This window comes from Falco peregrinus, chromosome 5, assembly GCF_023634155.1.
Source record: "Falco peregrinus isolate bFalPer1 chromosome 5, bFalPer1.pri, whole genome shotgun sequence".
NCBI classification, from domain to species: Eukaryota; Metazoa; Chordata; class Aves; order Falconiformes; family Falconidae; genus Falco; species Falco peregrinus.
The window spans coordinates 82,674,048-82,699,418 of record NC_073725.1 but is presented as its reverse complement, the minus strand read 5'-3'; the positions used below and the strand labels follow the sequence as shown (position 1 = coordinate 82,699,418).

General features: G+C 39.0%; 1 long non-coding RNA gene across 3 annotated transcripts; it reads left to right on the top strand.

Annotated features, from left to right (window-relative positions):
* The first annotated feature begins 4,154 nt into the window (after window positions 1–4,154).
* Window positions 4,155–24,670, top strand: LOC129784616 (uncharacterized). Of its 3 annotated transcripts, none has more exons than XR_008747559.1 (4): window positions 4,155–4,306; window positions 4,410–4,594; window positions 15,535–15,662; window positions 21,913–24,670. It is a non-coding gene; the product is annotated as an uncharacterized LOC129784616 (long non-coding RNA). The 3 variants fall into 3 exon arrangements; XR_008747558.1 differs by having other exon boundaries at window positions 15,535–22,141; window positions 22,510–24,670; XR_008747557.1 differs by having other exon boundaries at window positions 15,535–24,670.
* Window positions 24,671–25,371: the final 701 nt, after the last annotated feature.

The following is a 25,371-nucleotide window of genomic DNA, read 5'->3' as shown; positions in this document are numbered from 1 at the left end:
TTGTCTCTGGCAGGAGGCATGGACTGTGGCCATCTTCTCCTTCCTTTACACACAACAAAAACAGTTAACAGAAACAAACTGAAGAAGTAAAAGATAAGGCATCTAATTAAGATACTACTGTAATTAATGGCTTCCACATCCTCCTCTCAGTCCCTACATCACTTCCTGGAGGTTATGGAAAGTAACAGGCTAGAAAAAGTTCCATCTTAAAATATTAATAATTAAGGTCATTATTACCTCATTTTTAAAAACCAAGGTATACTGGGATGTCTTAAAGTAGAAAAGTTGCATGATCTTTTCCTACAGAAGTACTGAAAAAATACTGAAATTTCAAAGCTGAAAAAATACTACTATTATTACCACTATCACTTTCCACTGCAAATAGTGACAGAGGCTGATACTATGAGGACTTACCTGATGATTCAATTTCCTAAATAAACTCCTGCTAAAGTTGTACTTTACTAGCCTACTCTTAGGAGCAAATACCTGTAACCAAGCACTCAAAAGGTAATGTTATGGTAGCGCATTAATTATTGTCATATAAAAACAACCAGTACAAAGCCAAAAGGGGATACTTGGGAGGCAAAGAGTAGAGTGTCTTTAGAAGGACTGTCTTGTTTGTTTCTGTTTGTTCAAGTCTTCAACAGGGAAGTCTGCTAGGTGCCTCCAACCTAGTTGCAACCAATAAAGAAGGCAAAAGGAGAAGATGAGAAAATATTTCACTATGTGCAAGAAAACCTCTAAGTAGTGTGATCCCTTACATTGCTTTTTATCCTTTCAGAGGAAGAGATCGAAGGCCCAGTACCTGAGACATTTCAGGAACCAGAACATAAGCATAACACTTGCAGAAAGCAAGAAGGAGGAAGAAAGCAAAATAAGAAAACGTAAAGCCTTGGTCTAGTTCATTTTGATTGAAGTAAGGCATCAAAACAATAAAGGCTTAATGTCCAAGATCCTGTGCACATCTTCCAAAGCAACATTTTTCAAAGTAGTTTCCTCCTCATTCTGGAGGTACAATTAGATGCAGAGCTCTGGAACTACAGTGTTCACAAAGTCAGGTGATGAGCACAAGACTGGAATGACGCCATGCTTACTCTAAGCAACTCACACTGGACATAAGAAGAGGAGGAGAGCTATCCACTCCCCACAGTCATTGCAAGTAACTGCAAGCACCTTTTGAAGGCAAGTCTCTTTTATTTGCCACAAAACTGCTATCAAGGCCACACATATGCTGACGTGTACTTCAGAAACACATATTCAACTGCCACACAGCATTATCCAGGATTCCAGGATTATGCAAATGCTCATTTGCCCATGAATGGGAAATTACCCTGGCTGCTGATACCACAGTCATTCCTGACAATATATTTTTTAAATAAACCCACACAAATTCTAAAGATAATTTCACTTTCCTGAATGCTATCTGACTGTACCTGAAGATGCAAAAACTGGTAAAATTACACAGGTATATTCAGGATTCTTGGGAGGGCAGTTTCTAGTTATGTTTCTTACCTTTTATTCATCCTTTCCGGGGGGGGGGGGGGGGGGGGCGCGGGGAAGAAAAAATTCTATAGGATTTTGAGGAGATCCATTTCCTTACGAAATACTGCAGAATATAACAGGATTTGGCAAGGTTCAGTTGACAGACATAGAAATGTAACCAAGCACGGAAAACAAACCAGTAGACAGTAAGACAAAAGAAGTTCTTCATGTTTGCACAGCTACAAACATGGTTTCAATGCTTTGTGCTGATGACAGATTTGCCCACAGAAACTCAATGGTTGGCTCAAACACATATGTAAACTGGGAGTTATGTGAAGAAGTGTCACTCCTCCAAACTATTACCGTAGCATCAACTGGAAGACAGCTGCATGCACCATTTTAGGTGTAAAGCCCTTTGCACAAGTCTAAAATACTGTATTTGTGAGCAAGACCATGTTGTCACATCTCTTTCTAAAAGTATTAAAAACTCTTTCACAAGGAAGGAGTCAGCACTGACCCTAAGTGAAAAGGAAACAGTCTGTTCCCACAGACCAGAGCCCAGCAAGAAGATGACGAAGCCAACTGAAACACAAAAAGAAAATAAACTCAGCAAAACTGATGAAGGAAAAGCTGGGGTAAAGCAGTTTTTGTAACAACAAACAGCACTTTCTCCTTCCCTCTGTGAAGCTAAAAACCTGTCAATCCCTAATGATATACATATGTGCAAGCATTTACACACACTTCACATTTTCCTATAGGTATACAGCAATGATTGCAACACAAGCATCTCAAATCACCAGTAAACAACTAAAGGAAACATTACCAAACCTCGTATCCCACACAGTTTTTTTTCCATTCCTGAAGTTTCTCTCCTTCCTTTCCCTTCGCTTTTGCTAACCCTGTTGTAGTGTATATAGCTCATTCAATCAGGCAACAGGGCTTAAACATATAGGAAAATGTATCTTTACTATCAAAACACAGATGAAGGAAACAAAAGGTATAATATTCTGGAAGGAAGTCTCCAAACGCTATTCCCTTGAAAGCAGAAGGAAAACATCTTTAAAAACATGGCACAAAAAAACTGCTAGTTAGTAAGTTTTCTTTAATTCCCCACATTTATGGCTCTCTAGTACTGAGTTTGAAACAGTTCATTGGCAAGAGGGTGACAATACTCTGTCAAAGATGATTCTCCTTTCACAAGGTTTCCTGCATATTTTACAAAGATACTCTGCTGCTCCCAGGGGCCTGCAGGAACCACACAGACACCTCATAAACAGTTCTGAAAACAATTACAACCTGTAAGCACCCAGTAGCTAATTTTCTACCTCAGCCTCCTGGCACTATTATGTACTATTGTGGGGTCTATTTTAGAAAAGTAAAATAAAATAAAATAAATCAGTAGGGCATATTCTAGGGAGGCACATATTCTGTTGCAAGAGCTAGTTTATTTTAAAGTCTTCAGTATGAGATCAAAACAGCAAAGAGTATTTAAAAGAAAAGAGAACAATAGATAGGACTCTGGAGTAGACCATGAGACTGTCAATTCTGCTGTCCTACCTCTGGCATCAACAAACTGACAGTGCTCCAGATAAAGGGAAAAACATACCCAAACAATCCTCATTAAACACCTGTAAAATAGATAGACATGCAAAGAGGAAAAATTCTTTCCTGTTCCCTGTGGCAAGCAGCTTATATTCTCAAGTATTACATTTGATAGGCCTTTTTTTAGCTTGCATAACCACACTGTCCATAAAAATATCCTGAATGTATAATGGAAAATCCCATTGTAATTCCTAAAATGATGGGGGTTCAGCAGAGTCTTAATGGTATTTCAAAAGCATTTCTACATAAACAGAGGTGGAATGAGATTACATTATATTTAACAAGCTTACTGCATGGCTTGTTGGTTATATTTTTTTCTTAATTACAGGTGCAATCCTGCAAAGTGCTACACACTGACCTCAGACTAGCAAAACCTGTTCAGCACTTTCTTAATCCTAAATAGTTAAAAAATTCGTATGTATGTTTAGGGCAGACAGGCCAGAAAGATTATCACCACGCAGGATTGAGTTCTAGGAAACTACTTTGGTCTAGTGTGTTTTTTCTGCACAGCTTCAAACAAAACCTTGCAAGAAAAGGCCCAATTCATAGAAGAAAGAACAAATGCTTATGGAAATATAAATAAAATGCAAGGTACATTCCATGTTGGTGGCTTTTAAGTATATATCAAATCAAAAGGGATATTCTCCTCCAAAAAGGTCACACAAAATTGCCACAACTGAAAAAGGCTCACAAGAGTCTTTGAGGCAAGGAGTTCATCAGGCAGCAGCCCAAGGCACTGGTTAGCAGTTACTCAATCATAGCTAATAAAAGATTAGGTGGGTATATGAATTTAGCTGGACTATAAGTACCCTCATCCAAAGCTGTAGTGTAAAACTCAGCCAAGCTGCTCCTCAAACACTACAGCTGTTGTTTCTTACTTCAGATCTGCCCAGATGAAGGTCAGCCTCCATGTAAGCAGAACAGAGCACCGTGGCAACCATCACACAGATCACACTAGATAATCATCAAACAAACAGTTTGGAGACTAGGCCATAGGATTTCCTTTGCCTCTGCCTACCCACCCACCCACACCCTACCACAAATACATTCTAACCATGAAGCTACAGAGACACATTTTCCTTCATGCTTCTTTCTCTTACTGTTCTTCTTCATCCAGAGGTGAAGAACACCCTTTTTCACCTCAGCAGAAAAAGCCTCATTTGAAGAAGCTACCCTAGGGGTGGAAGAAGAGGATTTGAGCTCTGCTAGGCTATTACAGGCAGTAAGTATGGGTAGTCCTTTCCTTAATTTTACATTGTGCAGCAGTTGGGATTTAAAAGGCAAGAGTAAGTCTTGCTCAGTTGTTTGAAAGGTTTTTTCTTCAGACATATGATGAAGAAAAGGTTTCAGGTGAAGAACCCCAGCTGGACAGCATGCCATCCTGCAGAGCAAGGCTCACTGAGTATTCATCCTTAGGATCTCACAGGGAGGGTTCTAATGTTCCTCAGCACTGTGAAGGGAACCTTTCACAGATCCAAAGGCCTAGCATCTTGAAGGATCTCACTCAAAGGTAGGAATTATGGACTTCTTTTTTCTTCTTTAAATGCTAATTGTTGGGAACATTTACAGCTGGCTCTAAATAAACACAGAAGGCAAATGGCATTGCAAGCTGTGTGTTTGTGTTTGCACTGCAGAGGAGCAATGAGCAGATTGGCAAGTTTTTCCTAAGTGATCTTGAAATGGAATAACATTGATGCCACATGCATTATGCAAAAGTGGATGAATTGATTAGTGGGTCACAAAATTCCAAAGACCCATTATACAGCTTTCTTTTAATAATTAAGCACAGGAAAATGTACTACTCCTGCAAAGCTAACTAGGATCATCTTGCTACTTCGAAGATTCACTGTGTATTTCATTGCCAAAGAAAAAGCTAAGCAGGTTCTCATTGACTTGGGGCGTTGCCCTCAGTTTCACAGGCACTGTGATATTTATTCAAAAATATCCTCATCTAGTGTCAACAAGCATTGGCCTCCCCACACCATGACTGTTCAGTGGGACCTTTTCTTTCTCAAGGATTTGGCAGCAATTCATTTGTGAGTGTGAGCAGGGAACGCAACTGATTTGTTTTTCTAAGCATTTCCCAAAGGTTCAGGGTCAGATTTTGTGCTTTATTTCTTGGCAACAGTATCATACAACCAAAAAAATTCAAGCAGTTGGCAACAGAGAAAATATTTCAGTTTGATTTTTTTTTTTTTTTTTACCCAGAACTGGCAATCAAGCCATAAGGAGTTATGTTAAAATTCAGCTATTTAGATAGAGTCCTTTTCATATCAGCTTTCCTAAAAGGTTCAAGTGTTGCCAAGTTTTAAGAAGCTATGTAGTAGCCCAAGGAATTGAATTACTTAAAGCTTAAAAGACAGAGCTATTAACCAGCACCTTTCTGACGCCAGTAGGCTTAAGGAAGCCAGTACACATGAAAGAGTGACCCTACTTGTCACTTCAGCAACATTTTTATGAAGGCACAAAAATGAATGGCACAGCCTGTATCTTCCTAAAAGCTATTTAGACTAAATAAGTATTGCCATTTTTAAAGATAATTCCTTCAGAAACACACACCATATTTAAAAAGAATTCACCTAGCTATAAAAATAAAAGAAAAATGTATCAACTGCATTTCACTAACCAACAGGTCCTTTAATAATCTCAAAGTACAACAGGGAAAAAAAATTACATGGGTACAACCTTACTTCTAAAGTTACTAACCTGATCTCTGACAGCGAACAAGATTTGGAGGGATTTAAAAGATTTTCTATATTTTAGAAGATCTATGTCAACATTGAGAAGAGTTGGTGTCTGTGTTTTGATTTCTCAATTAGCTTTTTATTGAACTTATTGTGCATCAATGTATTTCAGTTTCTCATCACCTCTTAATCAGATTGCTATCTTATTACCTGATACAGAAATAAAATACCCACAGAAATCAAGTCAGGGCAAAGGGTCAGGAGGGGTCAGTCCTGGATAACTGGTATGTCTGTCTAACTCGTATCAGGGCACGAGATCATCTTCAAGAAATGAATCTGAAGAGTCAAAAAATGGACTCATAAAGGAAAAGGATTTTATTTAACTCAGCCAATCAAGCTGCATTAATTGGTTAAATAACTACAATTACCTGAAGTTTGCCATTTCCCATCACTATTTTGAATTTTCAGGAAAAGAAGCCAAATGAACTGTTCTGATGTTTTTGGATAATATTCTCTCTAGTTTTCATCCAGCTCTATAGAACAGGATATTTAAATCACAGCTGCTCTTTTTCTTTTCTTCTAACAAATCAAGTGCAAAGATATACACGGCTGGAGTCTGTACAGATCACCCTTGCCTCTGGGGATTTTTACGCATGTTCAATAACCTGCAAGTAAACCATTTCCCATGGTTGAGGATCATACAAAGGATACTTCTAAGTTTTTGCCCTTCCATCGGCATCTATTTTCATGAAGCATGTATGAACTTAAATACCTTGGGCATATCTGCCTCTCCATCAAATGTGGCTTAAATCAACCCCTAGGTTCAAAAGTTATGAGGCAAGGTGTTAGTCTCTCACATACACACTCAGAATGTGACTGTAATCTCATTTCCTTAAGGATACACCAAAGACCAAACTTACAATAACATTGCATGTATAACATCTATGTATATCAGCCACAGGAGACCCTGAGACTTGATGGGGGTTTTCCGTAGCACTGTTGAAACAGTTTTTTCCCCACACACAGTTTTACTGAAAGCATTTTCATTACTAACCCGGAGCAATCTGTTGTTAATACGCACTGCTGCAAGGAGACAACTTCCTAAGGGATTGAATTTAACTGTAATGGCAACAGACCTGTGAGAGAATAAGCTGAAGACTATCTCACAAGTTGATTCACTGAATTATTTCCAGGATGTTCTTATAATCTAGCTTTGGGGTCTCTTCTGAAGGAGAAAGCTCTTTTCAACAAAAAAAAATAAATATAAACCCCCTTCTGTGCCTTCCTCCTTTGCCTCATCAGTAGCAACAAAACAGAGCAGCCACAGGCCAGCACTGTTATATTTACTTTTACAGAAAAACATCAGTGCAAACCGTAGATATACAGCACTAAATCAGTTATCTCCTTCTCTTCTTTTTCAAACTTTTGTCTTACATTTTATCCTGGTTTTGGCTGAGATAGAGTTAATTTTCTTCCTAATAGCTGCTGTAGTGCTGTGTTTTGGATTTAGGATGAGAATAATGTTGGTAACACACTGATGTTTTAGTTGTTGCTAAATAGTTTTTACACTAAGTCAAGGACTTTTCAGCTTCTCACACCACCCCACCAGCAAGAAGACTGGGGGGCAGCACAAGAAGCTGAAAGAGGACACAGCTGGGACAGCCAACCCCAACTAACCAAAGGGACATTCCATACCACATGGTGTCATGTTCACTATATAAACTAGGAGGAAAGCTGGCTGAGGGCCACTGCTTGGGAACTGGCTGGGTATTAGTCAGTGGGGTGGTGAGGAATTGCACTGTGCATCACCTGTTTTGTATATTCTTTTATCGTTATCATTTTCCCTTCTGTTTCTGTCCTATTAAAACCGTCTTTATCTCAGTCCATTAATTTGACATTTTTCCCCCCAATTGTCTCCCCCATCCCACTGCTGGTGTTGGGGGCGTGGGGGGGTAGTGAGTGGCTGTGTAGTGTTTAGCTAGCTGTCAGGTTAAGCCATAACATATTTGCACACATAATTACACCATCCACTTTACCAGATGTTTTGCTCCTGTAATCTGTGTGAGTTCTCATTGTTCAGCAGGAGAACAAGGGACAGAGCACTCCCATCATGTCACAGCACGATCAGGTTCAGAGTGAAATTAAATATGTCCGTTATCCTCCCACTCCCTCCTGTGCTATGATGCATGTGCTCATTTCCCCAATGCAAAAGGCAGTTCGACCTGCATGGAAATCAATTTGATTGTAGGACTTTACAGGCCTGTGCTGGAGGACTTAAACTTTTCACAGTTTTTTACTCCAGAAGCATAAGCCAAGTAAAAATCCCCTTCTATTTCTCTTCTACTTAACCCTTTTCATGCAACTTTAGTGGTCGCCTGTATACAGATGTGCCAATTTCCAGCTGGAGAAACTTCAGCTCAAAGCTGTTCATGCTGCTGGAGTCTCAGTACATGACTGTAGTAACCCTGGCATATTTGAATATTTGAATGCTTGTGTTTCTTTCTTGCAATATGATTTTTTTATTTAGAAAATTGTTAATTATAGAAAAAAAAAAAAAGAACTCAAGGCTTAACAATAAAATCTTGGAGTAGAAACAAAGTATTCATTTGACCAGAAGCAATTGCTTCATTACTATTTTCAGTTTAAGAATAACAACAGCAAAACCTCCAGGTTGTTTTGTGTTTTTTGTCCTGTGTAAAGACACAATTCTTTTCAGGATGGCAGCATTTTTCCCAGAACATGAAAATGGTTTCCCATGCCCTCTGAAACACCACCTCTCCTGGCTGTTTAAAGTTAAGCAGGTGCATAAAGCTCACTGATTTCCTCGTAACCTGAGCACAAGTAGGATGCCTTGATGAAATGCATCCAAAATGCTTCTTTACAAGAATCCCATGATTATGGAGTACACAGGCTAAATCACAATGAAATGACTGATGAACAAGTTAACCACCAGCTTTATAAAGAAAGAAAAAAAAGGTAAAAAAGGTCAGTATAAATTCCAGAGGTCCTTTATAAGCTGTAATTAATTATGTTATGGGACTCTAGTTGCTTCCAGCAAACTAAATGTTACAGTGCCCATAATAATGCATTTCATATGTCATTCACCTTTTGATTAAAAATTGGTCCTCTTGTAAGGTTATTGTTTTCTGCCCTGTGACCCCAGCTTCTCTACTCTCAAACTGGAAATTTCACATGTTGCTTTGTTCAGCTATACATAGGGAAAAGATGATGCCACTTTGCAGAGCATGTTCAGCATTTTGACAATGGAAGAAAATGCAGTGTTTGGAACCTCCATCTCAGAGGGAATGGAGTCCCAGGTATGGACAACTTCAACTGAAGTTTTTCCAGCCTTCTGTAATAAAAACATAGATGGACTTCTCCTTTGCTGACAGCAAAAAGTGATAATCAAAAGCTGAGCTGACAGACACCTGTCAGGCAAATGAAAGAGAAAGGTGGGGAGTTTAAGCCCATTAAACTCATTGGTTTGTGGAATAAATCTGGATAAGACAACACAAATAGCAATTTTTTGTGGCAGGTCAGCTTTTGAAACCACTGGCAGTCATATCCATAGCTGGTTCACTGCCTAAAAACTCAAGCTCGCAGCCAGAAATTCTTATCCTACCCTATCCAACACAATTGTTACTTGTGTTACCAGCAATTGACATGAGACTGTGATGCAGCTCAGCCACTGTGGTGTTTGTCATCAGGTTATCATCTCAACGACACCAATAAACCTGATTTAAGAGTGCAAGTCTTTTCTTTCGTTACACGTTTCAATAAAGAAAAGTCCCCACTAGAGAGTAGGAGGATGATGAAAACATGGAAGAGTTGAATGACTGCTCATACTTGCTAAGAAAAGTTTGAAATAAAGGTGGTGTTAGATATGGGAGGCTTGATTTTCATTTTAAACTAGTAACAGATATTGTTTCATGTTTTAAACAGCAGTGATGTTTAACATTAGCAGGGAGTTTCCAGGCAAATGAAAGACAGAATATAAGTATGTGCAGTGGGCGGATACCTAGAATCTGGGGAGAGTGTGGCATGTGCAATAATCACCAAAATCCACCTGCTCTATTTCCTGCTGTAAACTGGCCAGGTGAACTCATCACCTTTCTCTGCAAGACTCCCTGACCACCATTAAAGGTCATGTAGTGCTGAAGTCTGGGCAGCTCAGGCCTAGTTACAATTTTGAGAAACTTTATTCAGTGGTTTGAAGTGCTCATACCCGAGGAAAAATTTCAGCTTGCTGGTGGAGGCCCACTATAACTAAGGAGAAAAATAGCATTGTGGGAACAGTGCCAGAAGAGGAGATTGGTGCTCATATAGATTTGGCCTGAGAATGTCAAGTAGCTTCTCTCACCTTCCCATCTATAATGCTGAAATGAGTGTTACCAGAATTACAGGGACGCTGTGAAGTGAAATCCACACAGGTTCTAAAAAAAAGCACTTAGAGGACTTCAGCTGGAAGGCATGACAGAAATTAAACACTTTTTTATTATTTTTCTCACTCACTCAAAGAAATATCTGAGAAGAAAGCCAACATTTTATAGGACTTATAAAAACATGAGAAACCTGATTCATTTCCCTCTCAGGTCAAAAGGAGTGTTTTCCACTGGCTGCCATGTGAGCAAGATTTGGACCAAAAGGCCTGTAACAATTCCTTGTAAATAAAGTCCCTGAAACAACTTACAAGTAGATGGCTGCTATTTGCCTTGGCTTTCACCAACCTTTCACTACGGACACAAGAAGAGGAGGATAATGAATCTGTCCAGAGATAAATATCTGCATACTAATTTATCTTCCTCTGTTAACACTGAGAGAAAGAACGATTGGTAATTTTGCGGACTGAATTTTGTGGGCTCAAGTAGAATCAGAAAAACAACACTGCGCAGGCCCATCTGTCTACGAAGAAGCTTCTCAGCTCCAAAGAGATGAACACTTCAAATCACTTCTCTACAGTATCTTCAAGTACCACACTTCCACCTCACGGTACTTAATTGTTTTAACTCACTTTAGCTGATTTCAGAAGTCTGGTGAACTAGAGGATATGTTTACATTTCAGATGCAAGTTTATTTCCCAAACATTGTTCTGCCAGCACTGGAAACAAAAGCCCTGCTTTCTGGAAGTAGGCCAACCTCTCAGTACTTGAACTCCATTCACAAAGTGCTAAAGGAAGTTCAGCCACTGCATATATTTGCTCTGAATAGCTTTGCTGCTATTTCAGCTGGAAAAGACTCTACATGATTTGAGTATATATCGAATTAACATACTCTGCATTGTCCTGAAAAGATATCACTGCCCTGTCACACGCATTGTTCTGCTGCATTATCTAGGGAGTTTTTCTGCCTGAAGAAATATTTGTGCCTCCTACTTAGATCCTGCTTTAGCTAATGCTAAAAATACAAGTAGTTGTTATAATGGTATTAATTGTTCCCTCTTCACCTCCATCACTCACCTACAAATACAACAAAGCAGCATCTCAGCATGGAATGCACATTGCCTATGTAGAATGGGATCCTTGAGGGTCCTCCAAATGCCTCCTGACAAGAAGGTCAGAACAGCCACTCTGGATCACACCAAAAGCCTACCCAGCCCAGTTCCCTGAGTCAGTGTGGGGGTACTCAGTGGGGACAGTACTCAGGGAAGACCCAGACTGGGGCCACCACCTGTCACGAAAACACTCACAGCAGAGTAGGCAGCTGGGTTCAGTCACCTCCAGGAGAACCAGCAGAGCCAAGGCTGGAGATTAAAGTGAGTGAGTTGGGAAATTTACATGCTGCAGGGTAAGGACCACACCCCAACATGCTACCACTTCGTGGAAACAGTCCTTATGCTTCTTGTCCCAGAAAGCAATACAATCACTGGGATGCTGACCTAGCAGCTACAGGCAACATGGTGGGGGCTGAATGAACCCAGGGAGAAGCACAGCCTCCACCTCCTGGGCAAAGACAAGCAGAACTAGCCCTCCACAGAAAAGATGGGGATGATTAGGACCAGCATCAGCTCCAGCTCATGAAACCCGAAGATTTCCCATCATTTTTTACCTCCCCTCCTTCCCTCTCTCCCTTTACCTTGTTTGGGTGTAACCATATCACTCAGTGTTGCTAACATAATGCTTCTGTTATAATAATAACTACGTTATTAACTAACGTTAATAACTAACTATAATAATAACTAGTTATAATAAATAACTACGATTGTTTTTTAAAAGGCGCTAATAGCCAGAGCTAATAGCTCAGAAAGAGGATAAAAACAGGGTAAGCATGTGATGGTGTTTCCATGGAATACTGCCCAGCCTTGAAAAAGCAGCACCTCAGCAGCAGAATCTCTGGGCTTAGGAGCCTTCAGCAGACATATTTGCTCTCATGAATTTACCTAGTCTCTTCTCAGTCCCATGTAGGTACCTAAATACATTTTAGAACAAGTCTGTGTGACTAGTCATGATACATGGAGGCTAAGTGACACTTTTCAAAAAACTAAATCCTCTCTGCACCCTGAACTAGACAAGATGTCCCATTCGGGTCTCCCTTCATCAAGTTAAACCACATGCAGACCTCTAATATACCAGCAGGCAGAGACAGCCACTCACTGGGATATCACCACACAACCCAGTGTGGCCAGAACCACAGGTCAGTTCCCTTCTTCAGCTTCTATGATTCTGTAACAACCTAATTTTTACCTCCATTTGAGGTAAAACATACAGGAATGCTTTCATTGTTAAGAAAAAAACACTGAGACAAACCCAAAATATCTTCCTAAAAATGTTTCAAGATTTCTGACCTGCATTCTGTTTTTCCTATAGTTAGCTATAAATTAAGTCTGCCTGTGAATTTTGCTGTTTTATTGATTCATGACTACAGAACGTGTCTTGAATGTAGGGGACATAAAAGGATTAGTGATGAAAAGGAAAACACATATAACATTTTTCAGTGTCTTAAGTTTTAATCACCAGGAAACAAAAAATAAATGAGCTATGGGTATTGTATAATTGCAATAAATTTTGAGAAATGAGTAGTGTCCAGAGCAAACCAATTAAGTTTAATAATTTCGTGCATCAGAGACTGGGAGGATGGGAGGAGTGGGATAAATCTAACAAATTACTGATGAATATAAAGTTTTTAACTGCAAAAAACAATGTTTAAATTAATATGACACACGATGATACTTCTGGCTGCCTTTCTAATTGATTCTTTTTGTTAAATCAAGAGGAACTTATGCACAATAAGCAGTTGGTGAGCGGCTATCCCCTACACAGGGATAATAGTTAACTTTAGCCAGGCACACAGTAGCTTATTGATAAAAAAAAGTCTCTTTGTCAATTTAGTGGGGCTTTGCTCATGGGTTTTCTAGTTTAAGGTCCTATGTAACAGCAAGCAAAGGCCAAGGGATCACAGTACTCTCCAAAGCTAAGAGCCACCAAAAAATTTAACCACTATTTGGCTCACATGCATTACTTTTCCCTCCAAGTGAAACCGGGAGCAAATGCAATAAAAGGAGAGAGTCAGGTACTTTTCTCTATTTGCTCATTAATTCTTACACACATCACAGTAAGTATCAAGCCAACAAGAAGAGTGGCTTACATTATAGCATTATCCAAGCAAAGCAATACTTGAAAATCCCATTGCCAAATGTGAAACATTTGATTTCATTAGGTTCCACATTAGAGCCCTGATTTTCAAATCACTTCTGAACTGAGAAGCCAACTAAGAGGGCATGAGAGGAGTCTAGATGTATAAAACAATCATTGCTTTACACAGAGACAGACAAGGAACTTCTGACCTCCATTCTACAAAGTTTGTCTTTAGTATTAAAATGAGCAAGTCCAATTGGCTAATTCTTTTAGCTACTTTCCTAGCTGTCCAGAATTTATTTTTTTATTATTTAAAAAAATATGGTAAACATCTATCTTTTGATCATAAACAGAGTGTAACAATTCAGAGGTGTCAAGAACACACCTGGAATATCACTCAGAAACTGCCTGTTCGACTCTGTGAGGTGTCCAATGACAATAAATTATATGTCAGCACTCATAATCATTTCATTCCTTGTACATCAAAGGGAAGGAAACTCAGATATCGTGAGACCAGAACTGACAATCAGGAAATCCTGTCAAGTTCTATCATTCTATCTGCCCCGTTTACTGTACTTGAACACAAAGTGGAAGATCATTTACTGTAACATTATTTGGAAAAGTAACAGTGACATTTCATTTCACCCTGGGCAAGCTCAGGAGCTCGGCAGAGCTCAAAGATATGGTGCCTTCACAGAAGAGAATCGTGTTTGTGGGCACAGAAAGCCACACAAAGGTATTTTCAACTTCTGCATTATCCAGCAGGTGCTACATCTCATTCCAGCAACTCAGTCAGAAATTCTTTGTGTAGGGGAATAAACATTGAAAAAGATGCCTTTCCTCCCCTTGCTCAACTTGTAAAGAACTTCCCACCTAAAGAATGCATTTGGTCCTTCTTGAATACTTTACTTTTTTCTAACGGTTTATGAGAAAAGAACACCATGTACATTAGTGAATTATGATCAAAAGTATATAAACAAAGCAAATTGACTTTATATTTCCCACTTTACAGAAGAAACAGCTGAAACCATCCTTTCAGCATATAATACAACATACACTACTCATCTCACCTTGCAGCTCATAAAACCTTGTATAGATCACTTCTTTAGCAGAATTTCACCAATAAATCACTGCATATCATTAAGTTAATTACTGTTATAAGAGAGATTAATGAGAAAGTTACTAGACCAAACCTGGAATTCAAATTGGCCTACTTTAAGAGTTAACCATCTTTCCAAAAAAAAAACCCCACCTATGGCAATATAGAGAAATATAAACTCCAACAATTTATGTCACAGTGAGAAATCGGAAAGTTGAAGGACCAGGGTGGATCCCAGAGGCGTCTCAAGCCACACTGAGTGTTATTCCCCAACATCAGAGTTGCAGAAGAAAGGAGCCCACCCTTTTCAAAACCTAAAAGGGTTGTTCTCTCAAAGCAAGAGGATCATTCTTTTAGCCATAATTGTTCAGAGTTGCATCCCTGTCAACCCTGTAATAAACTGAATTTTATCAGTTCAGGTCCTTGCATACTCCTGCTTCTTGATTCAAAGCTTTTCAAAAGGTTTTACAAGTGAAATTAGTTTCAAAACCTGTTAAAAGGAGTATAAAACAGGTTGTGAGGAGGTGCAGCTGCCCTAAGCACTGGAAAAGAGGTCATGAAGATTTCCTGATCTATGTTGGAAATTATCTCTAGACCATAAGGGTAATAGTAATTAAAACAGGACACAGACTGTGTCTTTTAAAGATGAAGAGTCCTCTTCACATCTCAGAGAACACGATGCTTTATTTCTACTTACCTATCTATGAAATACTTCAGGCAAAGTAACTGTCATTAAAAAAAGAACAGAATCAAAAAATAGAAAGTATGTTGATGGTGGTACCCAAACAAAACATTGATTGACTTAGAAGAAAGAAACAGGAATCTCTTTACAAGAAAAATCATGTGTTATTTTTATCCTTCCACTGAACTGTGCTTTACATGTAATAATGCCTATTAAGTCCACATTACTCCTCCATACCCAAATCATGTCTTTTTTTTTGCATTTACATCAGAGAAACAAAAATTATTATGTATCTTAATATCTAGGTACGCAAGATCTGTGAGTGCAGACTGTATTTAGGTGCTATTTTGAGGAAAAAAATATATTAGGAGCCTTTATATAATTACAGCTAATTAAAAACAAAACTTTTGAAAGACTACAGGGTTCTCTTCATGTGTGGGAGGTCCAGAACTGAGAAAGAAGAGGATGCCTAGTCACATTAGGATGCTAACAATGGGAAGAGAAAAGTGGAGCCAATTTCTTTATGGTGGAGCATGGACAAGGTACGCTGTGTTTTTTCTCAGCTAAAATTAGACATTACCTTAACTACTCTTTACTTTTACGGTCTGTGTTAATTATTTAGCATACAGGACAAACTTCATTTTTGCATCCGAGTTCAAACACACAACAAGAGGGGAAGTTCCCCATTGTTCAGCAAATTCTCTGCTTCCTATTGTTGTGCAGTGCTGGATTTTAATTTTGCAAGTTACAGTATCTTAACCATTTTTCACTTCACCTTTCATTTTATAGCTTCTGTTATGTGTTAAGGAAAATGTTTCTTTCACTGAAGTAGCAGCAAACCAGCAGCTCCTGAAACTGCAAGATAAGAATTCTCACCTGACTACTCATAACGAATGAGACATGCGTTGCAGAATTCACCCATTTTACTCCAGGAAGAGAAAATGTGTGCACTGGGAGAGAGAAACAGAAATGAGACATGCTGGCTGACCTTGGGCAAGTCACTTCACTTCTTTGTTTCTCTTTGCTGCTGTTTTCCTTGCTACCTTTAGTTTGTCTCATCCAATTAAAGAAACCTGAAGCAGGAGTGCTCTTTGCATTGTCAGCATATCTAGCCAATAAGGTGGTGACCTCACTTGGATACAAAAGTAGTAAGTAATAACCGTGACGACAGTTTACAAGTGATGCTCTGCATTTCTAATACTCTGGCTAAGAAATGTTTCAATAACTTATTAAAGTATACGTGTAAATTCTTCTTTACAATGGAAAGCTGCTCTTAACTCTTGTCAGCTTTAATAGAACTTAAGAGCTTAGATTTTCACCCTGACGACTTCTCCTGTAAGGCTGTTGCAGAAGTCTACTGCTCCACTGATCTGAGAAAAACTCTTCTAATTACAAACCCAAATGCACTCTTGGACAACTCTCACCCTTCACTCTTACACCAGCAAGGTCTGCTCCTCTAGTGTTCATGCCTGTGCTGTATTTAGAAACAAATCACAACTCTCCTAGGCCTATGTTTTACTAGGTGAAAGAGGTCAAACTCTCCTCTGAGTTACATGTTAAGCCTCCATTAGAACCTCTGCTTTGAGCTCTAATCCATCACCCATGCAATCATTATAACCTAATCCTGGACTTCAGCTCCTATTAAACTAGGTCAAAAATCTTTCAGTTCTCTATGGCCAGACTGGCAGGGTGACCAACTTTGCATCTCCATACACTTCTCCTCAAAACAGAAGAAAGGGGACTGTGTCCTTGCTCCTGAAATCCACTGCTCAGTGCTGTCCTTACCTGCCAGCACTCAGCACCCACCCCAGGAAGGGAGTAGAGAGAAAGCTCCCCTTTCAGGATATGCTCTCTTCCTTCCAGCTTGTGATTGTCTGCGTAACTGGGTCTAGGGTACAGAAGTTGTTGGGACTGATGGCACAAAAAAAAGCACAAAGAGCCAAGAAAGAAACTTCAGCTCAGAGGAAAATACTGTCCCATGTTATATATTTGTAGTAGGAAGGATGACTTTCAAATGCCCATCAGAAGAAAATTTATATTATGATCTTTTCTTTCTCTGTCCTTTCTATTGACAGCATATCACTTTCAAACATCCTAATTTTGCTGGGTGAAAACATATGCCCTTTTTAATACATTTGCCACACATAAGCCTTGTTAATTTAGGATTAATGTTGCTGAAGTAATTAAAGTGACCTTATGCAAAACACATGACTATAGTTTCATAATGAAGTCCTACTGGTTATCTGTGGGGCTAAGTTCAGCCTAGTGGTATTAACAGTTGGGCTGGCTTTAGCTTTACAGCTTCAGAGGTCTCCAAAACTCACTTTAAAATAAAGGTCTTCCATTAAATCTTCCAAAGACAAATAAATGTCAGTTGGTTGTTCCCAGCAGCTAACTGTGAGAAGCACAAACTCTTCAGTAAGGCTTAGAGAGTCAAAGATCAGACAGAAACCAAGGATGCAGAAATCATGGTATGTTCCCTCTTAATTTCAACAGCCACCAAAAAAAGGTAAACAGAAATGATTCACTGGGTAGAGGTGCACTAAAATTGCTATCAGATACATATTGTCACATATATTAACTTTGAATTTGGTATGAATATCTTTGCATCTAAAAAAAAAGATCAAAATAACTCTCCACTATACTGCAGAACAGCACTTTTAGCATGAGAGAGAATTGTTTAGCAAGCAACTGCTGCCAGATCAATAATTTATCAAGTACAAACTATGGTTATTTTCATGTGGCTTCTCTAGTAAAAAAGAATCTGCTGGGAAATTTACATTAAAAGAAACTTCACAGAAAACCAAATGCTACTGCATGGGCAAGGACATAAAATACAACAAGTTGTTTTGTTCAATAACACTTTGGGTTGGTGGTCATTTAAAATGCTTTTCATACACAAAGCCAAAGATCAAAGTATTAATGGAAACAATTGCACAGCACAACTTGAGAGCACCACAGCAATCATTTGCTAAGGCTAGAAAGTTTACTTTAAAATCGTGATTACACCAATAAAGCCCTACCAATTTTCATACTGCAAAATATTTTGACCTCCCAGGCTACTACCTAGGATTACTGTACCTTCTCCTAGGAACAGGATCACTGTTTCAAAGAATTCCCTCTTGAAGATACAAACATCAGCTTTGTCCACTTTTGCAGCTGACACAAAGAAGCCCATTCAATAAAATAGTGCCTTTATTTGCATATGGTTTCCAAGGACTTTGTTCAAAACCAGCTCACAGCATAATAAGTGTCATCTGCTTTTCTCCTGGTCATTAAACCTGTACTCATTCACTGCATACAGCACCACCTTTGTTCACCTTCTTGGTATCAACAAAGCCAAAGAGGGATGGACTGACCTCAAAAGGAGGCTACATTATTATAAATTTCAAAGCAGGGGTATTTCAAAGACTGTTGCCTAGGGTCACTTCTGATACAAATTCCAGACATTCATGTTGAATTTTGTAAGACGCTGCTATTCAGTCAAAGCCAAGTTCAAAAGAAGCATCCCGTTATGTGATATGTATGCTATTTCCTGATACAGAAGTCATTATGAAAAGAAGTGTACCCAGCAATGCACTACAGAACAAGAACCAGCATTGTACAGTTTTGCAATTAAAAGGAAAAGGGGTTTCATCTTTTCCAGCAGTTGCCTGCATAGATCGAGGGGAACAGGTATCTGAGTTATGGGATACTGAGTACCTTGCACCTGACTGGGTGACTGGCTGCAGAAATGGAGATGAAACCAGAACAAATCCTAGCTGCACAGACTTCACTCCTAGAAGAATGGTATTTGTGAAAAGCACATTTCTGCATATACACATTACAGCATCTATCAAAATAATGCTGTTGAAGTAGAGATGTCCTCTCCATACCTGTACACAGACAACCTCCGCACAGTCCAGAGCCCCTCTTTCCATCCCAGGTCCAGAGCAAGATAAAAAAACCTTGCTCCAGTGAGCTGTTTCTGATTTCTACTTGGAATTATCTGGTCAGGTTTTACAGCCATCCATTGCACTGCACTACAATCAATGAGTAGATCCTTGAACTGTAACAATCATTCCTAGTCTCCTTCAAATTCTTTATTAATATAGACATAATTAAACTGCTAAAACATAAAGACACAGCTTCTTTCTCACTTACAAATTCCCCTGAAGTATCTTGCAAAAATTGATGCCCTGAGAGAACACTACACTTGCTTTTCTTTTTTGTTTTTCCCCTCTACCATCTAACTTTAACACACAAGACATGTAACAATGCCTGGGGCATCATCCCTGACTCTGGGAGTCTCCAGGCAATCTGCAGCCTCTGTGGTTCTGTTACAGGTGAGAGATGAGCAATAATAAAGGAACATTACAGTGTAGAACCTTTGGGGATTTTGCAAAGAGATCAAGTAAATAACTTTCATAAGCTTTAGAAGGAAAAAAAATCCCTCCCTACTACGCTTCATCTCATCAGGTTTCAGGCTTGAATAAAACGTTCACAGTGAAACCAAAGTCTCCCCAAAGCTCATCTGGGTTTGCAGTTTTGCTACTAAGTCATAACTCAGCTAAGACTGATTGAAAGCCCAAATGTATTTGAAAACACTTGGACCCACTTTCAAAGGACCCTGAGCTGATGGAGGAGTTTGTGCCTAAATTTTGGTGAAATTTAGTTATGTATGGTTTGGTACTGTTCAAAGATGATAGTGAAATTACTTCATATACAATTTCACATCATTGTAGTGAATATATTTATACAGCTGTAAGGCCTTAAAGGTGGATATTGGTGGTAACTTGAGGGTGAATTGCTTGCAATGAGTATATCTTCATATTTTTCCTGTTAAGTGCATTACTTTTTTTGTCTTTATTGCAGTGTCACATAAGATCCTATTATTTTAGGTATTGCAAAAGCACCAGTGTGAGTCCTTGACTCATAATTTTTATTTTAAGTTGTGGAAGAACAGAATGTCTTTTAAAATAAGTGATGCTGAATAAGTGGCCATTTCAACAATTCTCCATTAGGTCAGAAACTGCTATTGCTATTGTAAACCTGCTCAACATGGATCAGTGTCTAATAAATGAGAGTGTTCAGGGGTTTTTAACTTGCATTGGAAAGCTTACAGCATAAGCAGATATCTTAGTATGTTTTGCTTTGTTAAACATTGTTCTGATTGCCTAATGCAAAAAGCATTTTTTAAAAGGTACGTAAATAGAACCCCATTTGCAAAAGAAATTATGAAGGTTTGGGGTTTTTTTCCTCTTTTGCTTATCTGCCTTATGATTTCTAAGAGGTTTGACACCAAACTTCAACATACAACACTGCCTAGAGAATACTGGCTCATCTTTCGTGAGATGAACGTGCTGACAACATTAACTTCCCTTGACAGAAATAGGTGTGCAACAAACCCCTAGAAATTATACTGCAAATATATCCCTAAGAATCCTTCAGATTTCCTAAAGTAGAGTGGAAACTAGAGATATGCTTAAAATCCCAAAAGTAATGTGTATTGTCAGCAAACAGGCTAAACTGCTGCTTCACGGGCAATGCAGGTAAAGCGCCCCTAAAATGACTGTACCAGCAGCAAAAAAGTAACAGTTACAAATTATGTCACATCACATCAAAACAGGTCAGATGATGCATTTTGTGGGGTTGTTTCACATATGACCCTACAAAATCACATGTCAAATGATGGATAAGATGATTTCTCAGGAAGCAGTATGCTCCAGGTAAAGCCAGGATTAAAGTGAAGGGTCATCTTCAACAAAGAAATATGTGACAGGATGAGATACCTTTTTCATTCCTCAGTCAAGCATGCCACTACGTAGATAAATGGTAAAAAGATACAAAATAACAGGAGTAATCAGAAAAGTCGTCAAAACAGAAAATACCTGTCCTTTTTCCTCAGTTTGGCTTGGAGTGAAAACAAGCTCAAACCAAAGAAAATTTTGCCTAAATATTACTAAAGCATTGTAGACGGCAGTTGTAGATCTAGAACAGCCTATGGTTATATCCTTTACACCAAAGACAAACTGCAATAGGGGTAGGGCAACGTTTGTAGGAAGTTGGTCCATTTTCATTAGTCAAATACAGTTTGCAAAGAGCATCCAAGTTTCAGGATACAAGCCTTCTTCAGTCATTCAGACCTTCATCCAACTTTCACTCCCTTTTAGACCCTAGAGCATCATGCACTCTAAAAGTGTACTTCAGACTGGGTCAGTAAAGTTTAGAGGCATAAAAAAACCCTTAAATTCAAAACACTGAACAAGAAATGGTGGCCTTTTCTTCAGGCTATGACCTAACAACAAACACCTGGGCTGTTTTAACTACTGAAGACATGCAAATTAAATTCATCGTTGTTCTAAAAACTAACATCTCTCCATTTTAGTATACAAGAATAATACCCTCTTCTAGTTCTGTGAACCAACAGCTAACCATCTCCCTGCAACTGGAAACAACAAACTCTTAGTTGGATAAAACCGTGTTTTCATACAAGGGAATGCAAGCATAAATCTAACATCTGAGAAAAACTAATTCAACCAATTCAAATAAAACACTGTAGGAACAAGAGATGAAGTTTAAATAAGTGCTCCTCACTCAGTCATCACAACATACTCTGTCATCATTAATTCTAACATGATGATGTTGCCAAGGTGAAGCATCATCTTACCAACAATTACCTCTGCTATAGGGTCAAATTTCTTAGTTTCTCATCTCTTAGGTACTACATTTTAAGACTAGATTTTTAACATGGATAATAGACCTGCACAGGAGCAGACAGCCTGAAATTCCTGCTTCACATCCTTTCCACAGGTCATCAGCCAAGGAGAGGCTGACAGAGGCAGGGGAAAGGCAGACCCTGGATTATATATACCCTTTCACTAGACATGAAGGGGCACAGACACATTTGGGGCTGTGACAGGACATTCATCATCCTGCTCCTGGAGAGAAAGAAGAGCCAATAATTGCTATTAAAAGAGGTACCTTGGAACACAAGCGGCTACCACTCAGGCTGCAGGTGACATTTGTCTGCTTATTCAAGGTATGATCTAACCCACAGTATTCACTCCAGTCCTATTTACCTTCCATAATGACATCAGGGAATCTTGCTCATGTCTGCAGAAAACTCTATGCCATACCACCAACACCTTACAACACTAATGTTGGCAACAGTATCAGCTGCAGGATGCTTGTAAATGCAAAGCTGGTTATCAGCTCAAGAGTAAGCGAAACCAAATTAATCATATATAATACACACACACACAGAGTGATTAAAATGATATGTGTATTGGACAGATGTGTTTGTTTCTCCAAAGAAAACAGTATCCCAGGACAGTTATTAAAAACACAGAAAAGCCAATTGTCTTTTTATTACTTTCTATACTAAGGCCTTCTCCATTGTTCTACTAGGTCCAGGACCGTTTCATCTGAATGAACATGGAAACTAAAAATATTTACCTGCTCCTCAATGCCAATGTGAATTTAATCATAAAACTAATTGCTTTCATTTTTCTGTTATAAACTCTTGAATTTGCTATAGAGGTTACCACAGTGAAAATTTTCTGCCAGCAATGAAGTCCAAAAGGAAATGGTCTGTGTTGTTTCTTGGAAGAAAATTGCCTTTAGAAAAATCCTATTTCTTTGCTAAAGTATCAAGGAGATATGTGGTTGAAGAAAGAGATGTATAGCTTTTGAGATTAATCATTATGATGAATGAGAGAAAAGCTGAAGGCTGCAAAAAATCTCCATAAGTATATCTCCACTTACTCTCCAATAATTACACCAGTAGCTGCCATCTTCACTGTTTCTATGTAGATTCTCTCCCTGCCAACCTTGGCCCCTAAAGAAGTGATGTATAACATCCAGCTCTACTCAAAAGTCTTAAATTGCTGGCAGCTGCAAGAAACACAAATTACAATCAAAATACCATATTAAACTATTTCCAAACACCTTAGCCACCCATAGAATGTTCACTGTTTACCAAATAAGCAAGAACTGATAAAAACAAATCTTTGAAGTGAAATACTGATCTTTTTTAACCTTAGAGTCAGCAATTGATACAGCCTGTGCTAGTTTTGGCTGGGTTTTCTTCATAGTAGCTAGTATGGGGCTGTGTTTTGGATTTGTGCTGAAAACAGTGCTGATCATACAGGGACATTTTCATTATTACTGAGCAGTCCTTAGAGTCAAGGCCTTTTCTGCTACTCATATCACCCCACCAGTGAGTAGGTTGGGGGTGCACATGAAGCTGGGAGGGGACACAGCCAGGACAGCTGACCCCAACTGACCAAAGAGATATTCCATACCATCCAACATTGATGGTATGTTGATGGGAAATAGTGAATTAATTTCTTGTGTTACTTTGCTTGTGTGGGTGGCTTTTGCTTTACCTATTAAACTGTCCTTATCTCAACCCAAAAGTTTTCTCTTTTTTCTAATTCTCTCTCCCATCCCACCAGGGGTGAGTGAGCAAGCAGCTGTGTGGCACTTAGTTGCCACCTGGGGTTAAACCACGACACAGCCTTAGAAAGATACACTCCTGCCACGGTATCTCATTATTTCTTTTGATGTGTTATCATATCTTTATGGAGTGGTGCTGGTTCCAGTCAGGAAATGCAGATTTGGAACACAGTATTGCATCTGCTTAAATAGAAGCTGAGCATACACAGCACATATAAATAATTCTAGTGCTAGGATTTCGGGAAAGGATTTGCGATGACGTTTGAAGAAAGGCACCAAAGTCTATAAATGCTGCATTCAAACATATAATTTTCACAGCTTTATAATTTCCTTGAAGTATTTTTTTCCTAAACATTTTGTTACATACCATGTGGAAGATGGTGATCATTAAACTGTGTGTTAAGGAAACTCACACAGCTTGTAAAGCCCATTGATACACATCTCTGAAAGAGTTAGGAGCCCCAGATCTCACATCAAAAGTTTCACTGGACTTGAATAACAAGAGCATGTTTCACAGTACATTAGCATAACACTGATTTAGGAGGGACAATCACACCACTTAGACTGACATTTTGTAAAACAAACAACACTGGATTCCACCCAGAGAAGCCACTGTTAACCCCCCTGATCCATGTTTACTTTCTAGGAGGATTCCCACCACCTTCTACAGCAGCCTGCTCTAATGGTTAATCACTTTGGCTGTTAAATAAAATGTGCATCTTGTTTGTAATAAATCTGGACTTAACATCAGTTCAAAGAAAGGGAAACGGGAGACAGTGCCAACATACTTGTGAGGAAAGCAAACAAGCAAGAGGCAATCTGGCTGCCTTGGCAGAATCTGTTTCTTTTATTAAAAACAGAGAATTAGAGGTAATTCAGCTGCAGCATTATCCAATTGCAACGACAAGTTGAGGACGGGTTACTAACATCCATTGTATCAGATCTAAGTGGTCATACTGTTCGAAGAGAAATTAAAATGTGAATTGAGTAGGGTCTAGGAAGTCAAGTGCAGGAATAAGTAGAACTGATAGTTAATTTAATGCAAGCTCCAACCTAATGAAAAGACAGATAATTGGAGGTAATGAAGAGCCTACCAGTGGTAAGAACAGAAGCTTACACAGGCACGTAAAAGTACTGCTTGTGTACTTTGTTGAACATTGGTTCCACAGTGCTCAAAAACAACAGCAGCAACAAGGTAAATGACAACCCTGATGCCCAAGGAGCTCTCAGACCTGCAAGTCACACACACTGACCGTCACACACAGATCTTAAATGGCTCTGGCTGACTTACAGAAAAAGCAACAATGAAAACAGCCACAGTACAGTTAACAGACTGAAGGAGGACTATTTCTGGTATCAGTAATCCCTACTGACCACCTGCCTACACATTGTCAGCTGACAATGTTCCGTTCACCTCCACAGAAGCAGAGTATCCTGTAGGGAGAAGAGAAAACCAAATACTGGGAGTGAATAAATAAATAAACAAATAGGAAAGCTGATAAAACACAGAAACAAAACTCATGTAACAGACAAGGAAGAGAAAACATGAACAGGGGAAAGAACTAATGCAGAATTTTGTCAGCATAGAGAACGCTAAATCTGCCAGAAAGAAAGAAGCAATGTTGCAAACGCAGGAAAACCAGGAGTTATAAAGGATGAAAAACTAGAAGCACAGTTAAAGCCAAAGTAGAGCTGTTAAATTAACAGTCTCTACCTACACCCTTGCACAGAGATTGCTGCTCACCAAGCTGTGAGCAGCAAAGCGTTTCCAGACTCTTGAACTAGTTTTACAAGGATAAAGCCTCCTATAGT